Raw genomic sequence first — 8,316 nt, 5'->3', positions numbered from 1 at the left:
AGTTTTTCCAGTTGTGTTTACATGTACATATATACTCCTGGTTGCTTTCTTGGCATCTTGTATTGTGGACTTGGTAGATACCAATTGGTGCTACCATTGTGATAATATATAATTATTTTGCCTTTAAAAAAAAAAAATACTACTTTGTCAAGAGTTGTAAATCAATGTCAAGAGTGGTAACTACAACATGTTCACTTCCCCTAACTTCAGTGGCGGAGCCACATGCAGCCCAATAGGTGCATGTGACACCACTAAAATTGGGCTTGTAGTGTAAATTTTGTGAGCCACTTAAGTAATAATTCTATTATATTTTGATATGACCCCAATCATAAAACTCTATTTACTATTAATGACCCAGTAAAAATCAATTTTTAAATAGTGACCAGCCCATTTGAGTTACTTAGTATCTCAGAATTAATTATTTTATACACTGCTATAATAATGATTTTCATCCTTTTGGTTGGTTAGTATCTCAAAATTAATTTATTTTTATGTTTTATAAACTATAAATTTTATCAGTTATTAGTTCATTATGTATTTATACATATATACATGCTATGGATAATGGACTATTTTAATGAAAAAAGTCGTAACAAGGTAAAGATTTTTTATGTTTTACAAAATCAAAGCCGCTAATTAAATGTGGGTTGCTCGATGTATTTTGTTATTATTCTGTGACACCATCGATTTAAAATTCCGACTTCGCCTCGGCCTAACTTATCCTTTTTATTAAAAGATTCATCCATACAAATCTACAATCATTCATCTGGACAAACATATGCTTAATTGACTCATGACAATAATAATGATACTCAATTTTCATGACCGTGCTTGTCATATATCCAAGTCATATGGGTCAAACCAACTATACTTATATTAATACGGAGTACTTTATTATTCATGACCGAGCTTGTCATATACAGGTGGACTAGTAATATACTAGTCTATTGACCCGTGAATTCATGGGTTTGACGAAAGAATCTACATTATTATTAGTCATTTTATTGATTAGAAGTCTAAAAAGAAATTAAAAGACATGTTACAAATAGCAACTCATTCACCACAACATTATTTAGGAGTAAATATAACATAAGAATCCAATAGGGGCTACTGAAGTGCTCTTGCCTCTTCTAGTTTGCATGACCTAACGACCACTTCATTTTCACCAGCGGATAACAATATTTTTATTTTTGAGCCCTTGTAAGGATTTGTATTCCTATAAAAATATTATATCATATACTCTACTCGGTATTCATATTCATTCATTAACCATAATAAAACAAAAAACATGAAATAAAAACACCACATCTTGTTCTTTTCCACCCTATTTCGTCAAAAAATAAACTCACAGATTGTAGTATCGATCATTGAGTAGTATCATTCAGCAATTATAAGAAAACATTCATAAGCCAAAATTTTCACATACAGAAAACATTATAAAATGTCAATTTTTACAGTAAAATATTTCTCCTTATGTCTCAGATAGCAAAAATAGCAATCATATAGCTTTAGTCATGTTAACTACATCAATATATTTCTAATGTGCATTTAAACTTAAACAAAGAGATCGATACAAAAAATTTACCCGAGAACGGTGACTGTATCTCCTCTTCAGCCTTGACTGAACCATTAGGACTACTGGTCTTGGTGGTCACAACATATGTTCCAGCATCATAACACCTACATCATCAAACATAATTCAATCATCGATAACACACATAAACATGTTCAAGTATTCCAATCAAACAGCAATATGCTCACCTTAAGTCAACCAATTTACAAAAAGGAATGCAACCATTAGGATTACCAGTCTTAGTGTTTGCATCACATGTCCCCACCAAGTTCATGTGCATATCAACAACCCTACATAAATATTCGAAAAATACAGCTTGTAGCCTTAATCATTCGATTCAAGTTAAAAAGACAACCAACTACTCCCAAGTTGCAGTCAATGTAATTAAATAGATAACTGCTTCTAATGAAATGATTTTAAATTTTCAATAGCATTAACCCACAAAAACTTGGTAAGATTAAGTGAACTTGTACCATAAATATGTAGAGTCAATAACATAAATGCACATTCCATGAACTTCATCCAAATTAAAAAAGCAGTAAGTAGATATTGTCACCTTGAAGGTATATGAACCTTTTCTTCATAAGCCAGATCTCAAAATCACAAAAGTTGGTCATTGAATAAGAAATTAAAAATCAAACTCATAATGTATCATATTATTTATTCTTGTTGTCCAAAACCACGGTAGTAGGATTCCACTAACGCCAATTCTCAGACTCGAGCACATTTGAACATGACCCAAACCTTAATAAAAAAAAAAAAAAAATAGTGCTACTTTGCTACATCTACTGAAAGTGTCAATAGCTTCATATGCCTAATGATATTCTCTTATGGCTCATCTATATCTTGTACACAGGAATCAATTAGTCATACCACATTGGTGTAAGAAAAGAACATGGATAAAAATAACATCTAACTTGACAATATAAACATGCTAAATGGCAGAAATAAACTCTCCATTATTTAATTTAAGAAGAGCAAATGCCACTTAGCGTTACCTCCATACGCTTGATAAGCAGATTGCATAATAGAGGCAACATGAAAGTTCACCCTTATATACTTATTCTTTATGCCTATATAATTCTGTTAATTGAAAAACTTATTCCAATGTATAAATAGTAAAATAGAAACACATAGCAACTCATCCTCACAGGCCCCATATCAAATATAAAGACGATCAAAAACCACTTGGCACATAACCTTCTTGTTTAGTTTCGGAGTACAAACAATTGGGTCATGATTGTGTATAATAAAACTATATATTTAGAAACTAAATTCAATAGCACTTATAAAACGGGTGCAAGACCCTAACTGTTTATAAGTAACCAAGAATCATGTTTAATTGCAACACTCCTTTATTTCATTTCAAATTCATAACACTCTTCCAGACTAAATATGAGAAGTTGCAGGTAATAAATAAATTAACAATCGACAAATTGGGAGTTTAGTTTTTGGGAGAGGGCTTTTATTGGAAGTTTGATTTGATGCGTGGAGGCAACCGAACAATTGTATTTATATTTATCAATTGATAAAAGCTTAATGAGGAAGCTAGGTTTATTAAAAAGCCTACTGTGGAAGCACCTATTACAACCTTAAAAGCATATGATACATAATCATTTTAGATGAAAATATAGATAGATAGATGTGTTGGGTTATGAAACTATTCTATTTTCTACTATTGGGCTGAAGTTTCGAGTTTGTTTTGGATTTTAGATCAATAGTCTTTTGGTTTAGAGGCCCATAACTTAGCCCATAGATAAGCGATACCTTTATTTGTCCAATTCTTTGGTTTTAGTTGAACGTTTAATTATGCTAAGTTAACCCATGTTTTAATTCTATTAAAAGAATGATGATCATGATTACTTCTGGGATCCCATTACTTCTTATAACTTGGTGTTGATAATTATAATATAATTAATTTAATTAATATACATTAAATCAGGGGGGAAAAAAGGCATTGATGATGTTTTCCATATGAGAGAAAAATATACTAACACACTCGCCGCGTTATAACTTATTTCGTGACCATAAAAATTGCATACAATGGAATTTCTGATAAGATAAAAGTGTAGCATCAAACATCCTAAGACCACTCCCAACCATGACTCACTTTCTTCCCAGGACACACCGTCACATCAGTTTTTCTCTCTCCATTTTATTTTTCACTTCATCTCTCCATCACACACCACTACCAACCATGACATATTTTCTGCCCATCACATACCCCACAAAATTAATTAATAAATTAAAGTACAAGTTGTTTATGCTATGAGTACAAATAAATAATGCACAAAATTAGGAGAGAGAAACATTAAACCCGTCCTCAAAACTGCATGGTGAAGAAAGAAAGGAGGGCGGAGCTGTTGAGGGCGGATGAAGGAGGAGTGAGGGCACACCAATGCCAACGGCGCCCTCGAGGGCGGAGCTCGGGAAGCTTAAGGGCGGAGCCCGTTGGAAATGGTCTAATGAATTTGTGAAATCGTTCGTTGTCCGTGTGATTTTTTACCCAGTAAAAAAAGATAATCAAATATCTTGGGTCCACACTTTCAGTTACGGTTTGTAACTTTCAACGATGATATCTACGAACCTTAAATCTTGTTAATGGTAGATAGTCACATAACCTGACTTAACATGAATATTTTGTAACACAAGTAAATGGGATTGACGATCATCATGCATTTTTATGTAAGTTTGTGACGATATGTGTAATTATTATTACCCTTACACACTATTATTCACCTGCAATTTCGCCACTCTTTTCACAAAAAAAAACTTATACGACATCCGCCTCACTTACACATATAAAAAAAAAAACCTCTATTACAACATCCCACCACCATTACTTCTTCGCCCCTATTTCACCTTCATTACTACTGATGGCTTGCCCTACTTTACCTCCATCTCCAATACTCCCTTACAACCCCTATATCTGTGTTTTATTTTCTCTAAATATGCTCACCTTCAACCAATCGATTCCGATCTCTCCGTCGTTGTTGTTGGTTGAAGACATTAGGGTTTCAATATGTTTAGCCCTTTGCTCCTGTTTCTGTAATGGAGAAGTTCATGATTCTTTCTCATTTATTTGGATTGGCAGAAAATTCGGACTAAAAATTAGGGTTTGCTGTTGCCGCTATCCCTACAGTTACTTCCGGTTACGACTGTTATAGTCGCTATCTTTGCCGTTGCAGCCATGTCCACCTTCCTCCTCCTTGGTATTCATACTGCCTTTTTTTTTTTTTTTTTTTTTTTAGTAGCATAATTATTAATTTGAGTGTAGAGTGTAGGTTTGTATTTAGATGCAATTTTTTTGTTTTTATGGATTAAGGAGAGGGTTTATTATGGTTTACAGTATCTATTTACGACTATTGTGTCTGTTTCGTGTATCCATCTTTAACAGGCCAGAATAAACTACCAATGAGTTATCTGGGTCATTGAGTTTCTGTTATCTATTGTCATTATTCTTATTTATTTGTTATCTATTGTCATTATTCTTAATTATTTATTATTATTATAATTATTAAATTTAAACATGTTTTTAAAGAAGTGGCCTTATGTTGTCTTTTGTTAGAAATGCATATAGAGATTCCAGTATATAAAATTTTTTAACCAGTTGCAAACATTGATGTATTAATTAAATGTTTTATATTTAATAAGACAATACTACTCTGTACTTATCATCGAGTGTTTAATTTGATGTTGACGAAGGATTAATTGAATTCGACTTATGTAGGAATCTTCAATGGCTAAATACATCGTGCAACAATAGCAGCAGCCGGTGGAGAAAAGCTTTGAATAGAGTTGACAGTATGTACACACTAGCAAGGTTAAGATGGTGGCAACTGACAACACTGATGGAGATGAAATAGCCATGAGCTGAGGTGGTGGGTAAGCCGTTGAAGGTCAAGATTGAGAGAAAAATTGGTGGTGAAATGGGCGGGTTTGTGTTATGACAAAAAAGGGCCTGACCTTTCGTCTTTAGAACTGGTTGTTTCTGGTTTTAAGATCAACGCCAGTATTGATGGAGGTGGTTTGGAAACAGACACTGTGGCATCATTCTCATACATCGCGTGGTCCACCTAGACCTCTTCTTCGTTCATTACATGTATAGTTTCATTAGTCAACATTGTGGTTGGTTTTGGTTTAACTTATAAGTAAAGAAAGTTGCATATTTATTTCAAAAAGCCAACCATAAACTTGAGAGGGTCACGTCTTGAAAAGTCTTGGATACTAATTGCTAAGTCTTTTGGTGTAATGAAGGTCAATTTATGCTTGAAGTCAATTCTTGATTTTGACAGGGACTTAATTAGACGTTCCTATTTTTTCAACACTCTTTGACCTACCAGCCAGATGGTATATATTGTTTCTTTTACATATTATGTTCATATTTTTATAATTAGTTGTTGGAAATCATAGTTCTTTCCTACTTTGCTTATTTAATTATGTCTTTCAGTTGCGTTAAACAGGTGTATCGTCTATTTATCGTGACTTGGGTGATTGTATAAATATTTGTATACCTTCTATTTTTGTAAGTTCACACTTTCGCATTTGGTTGTATGAAAATTGTTGGAAATCTTAGAACTTCCAGGGACGCCAAAAGCAACCAAAAAAACTCATCATAATATAAATATTGTCAACATCGTCCTATTCTGAGTGCGAGTTAGAGAAGGTGATAGCTGAGATACACCCGAGCTACACCCGAAAGTGATGATTTGAAGGTATAATTTTTTGGGGGTGTATACCTATTATTAATATTTTTACAGTTTTTTTTGTGTTGATCATTTTTCTATTGATAGTTTATTATATTAATACATTCGTTGATGGGAGGAAGCTTGACTACGCCATTTGAGTTAACTCTTGGTTCGAGGGCGTATTGACTTATATATTGAGGTAATCAGAGTGTTTTTAAGTCTATTACTTGATGTATGCTATTATATGTTTGTGACCCTTTCTTGACATTGATTTTGAGATTGTTTTATCTTTGTTTTTTCCATTTTTATTTGCAGGTTCTTATTGTTAGAGCTATAGGTAGGAATAGGATCGTCCTTGGTTTCGAATTTCCATTAGGTAACCTACGTCTTACCTACCTTGCAGGTTATATATAATGGTTAATCATTCTTAAAATATTTCGTTCACCAGTTGAGAAATTCGCTGATTTCACTTTCGACATCTGAAATTCGATCGCAGACTGAATGTAGTTTGCCAGATTCGCTATTATTTGGACCTGCAGTTGAACGTATTGATCACGGCTATTTAAATTTTTCGTTTTGTTGAATCTGTCTTTTGAGATTTTAACATGTTGTTATTGTTTTATCATCTGTCTTAGTTGTTTTATATACATGATGGTTACTACGTATTTATTTGGTACACTTCTATCCTGTTTATATATGTTTGTTGTATATTGTAGGTGTTACACAGTTATACCGAGATATGGGTGATTGCAACTGTGCTTGCCGTTATTGTGGTGCTGTTTTTTGGTATGAAGAATGGTTACAGTTGAGTTCTAAAGCTGTGAATTATCACCGTTGTTGTGAGGATGGTTTCTTAGTTGTTAAATGGCTAGAAATTCGGAGATATATCAGCGTCTATCCTCACCATACCCCAGTTGATCGTGTAGAAATTGTTGTTCGCATTTACCAACTAAAAGTAAGAGAATTTGTATTAGTTCTTAAAGAGGAAAAACCTTTTGGTCGTGTAAAAGCAGGTATATATTAACATTTGAATGTCACTTTGTATTTTGTTAATTATTGTATAATATTGGTTTGAAGTCTGAATGGTATCATTTCTGGTTTCTAATTTAAATTATATTGTTTCAGTAAACAACTATTTGTAGTCTCCTCTCCTTTTAATTTGTTATAGAAATAGATAGATGTGCCTTTGTGGACTGCAAACTATGTAAAATAAGGATAGTCCATTGCTATTTATGTTTTAAATAAGACTGATGTATGCTTATGTATATATTTGTATATATGTTGTCATTCTTTCCAATATTATGTACCATTATTTTCACCTCTGATTATAAGATATTGCTTATGCCTGATCAATTGTCGGTCTCTAAAAAAGTTGGATGCTAAAAAAGTTAATTATGTTATAATTTTAATACTTTATATGGCATATATTTTACTAATATGAAAGAAGATACTAATATGAAGAAGATAGAAGAGATTAAATTCTTATTCAAGAATGGTGTACATACTAATTACAATTGATAGCATATTTATAGTACAATAATTTACTGTGCAGTTAGGTGGAACAGTAATATCCGTGATTCACCAAATATATTGATTCACCAAATTTTACTTTATCAAAAGTGTCGGCCACTACACCATGACACTTGACTTATAACACTCCCCCTTGGACGACAATTTTGTTTTACTATAGATCAACTACAAGTTACTGCCTCGTTAAAAACCTTGCTAAAGAAAAACCCAGTGGGATAAAAACTTTAGCCAAGGGAAAAAGAGTGCAGCATAGAGTTGACTCCCCCTCAAGTAGACATCGCTGAGTCGTCACATCTTTTGATCTTGCCTCATGCCAATATTGTGAACATGTGTTCTGAAAACAGTAGTTGACAGTGTTTTGGTATAAAGATCTACATAGTTGTTGATTGAACGTATCTCATTTTAATCTGGTTGTCTTTTATAAGATCTTGAGTATATTAGAAGAATCTAGGAGGTATGTGTTTTGTTCAGTCACTTTTGATATATCCTTCTTTCATCTATGCTATGCAAGCTGCATTATCTTCA

The 8,316-nt window shown here is 32.9% G+C and overlaps 1 long non-coding RNA gene across 1 annotated transcript; it reads right to left on the bottom strand.

Annotated features, from left to right (window-relative positions):
* Nucleotides 1-945: 945 nt before the first annotated feature.
* Nucleotides 946-2,614, bottom strand: LOC139877817 (uncharacterized). The gene is made up of 4 exons (XR_011768789.1): nucleotides 2,130-2,614; nucleotides 1,762-1,863; nucleotides 1,586-1,680; nucleotides 946-1,216 (listed from the first exon to the last, which is right to left on the bottom strand). It is a non-coding gene; the product is annotated as an uncharacterized lncRNA (long non-coding RNA).
* Nucleotides 2,615-8,316: the final 5,702 nt, after the last annotated feature.

The sequence above is a fragment of the Rutidosis leptorrhynchoides genome, chromosome 11 (genome assembly GCF_046630445.1).
Source record: "Rutidosis leptorrhynchoides isolate AG116_Rl617_1_P2 chromosome 11, CSIRO_AGI_Rlap_v1, whole genome shotgun sequence".
NCBI lineage: Eukaryota > Viridiplantae > Streptophyta > Magnoliopsida > Asterales > Asteraceae > Rutidosis > Rutidosis leptorrhynchoides.
The sequence above is the reverse complement of the archived record's forward strand: the minus strand, read 5'-3'. Positions and strand labels throughout refer to the sequence as shown.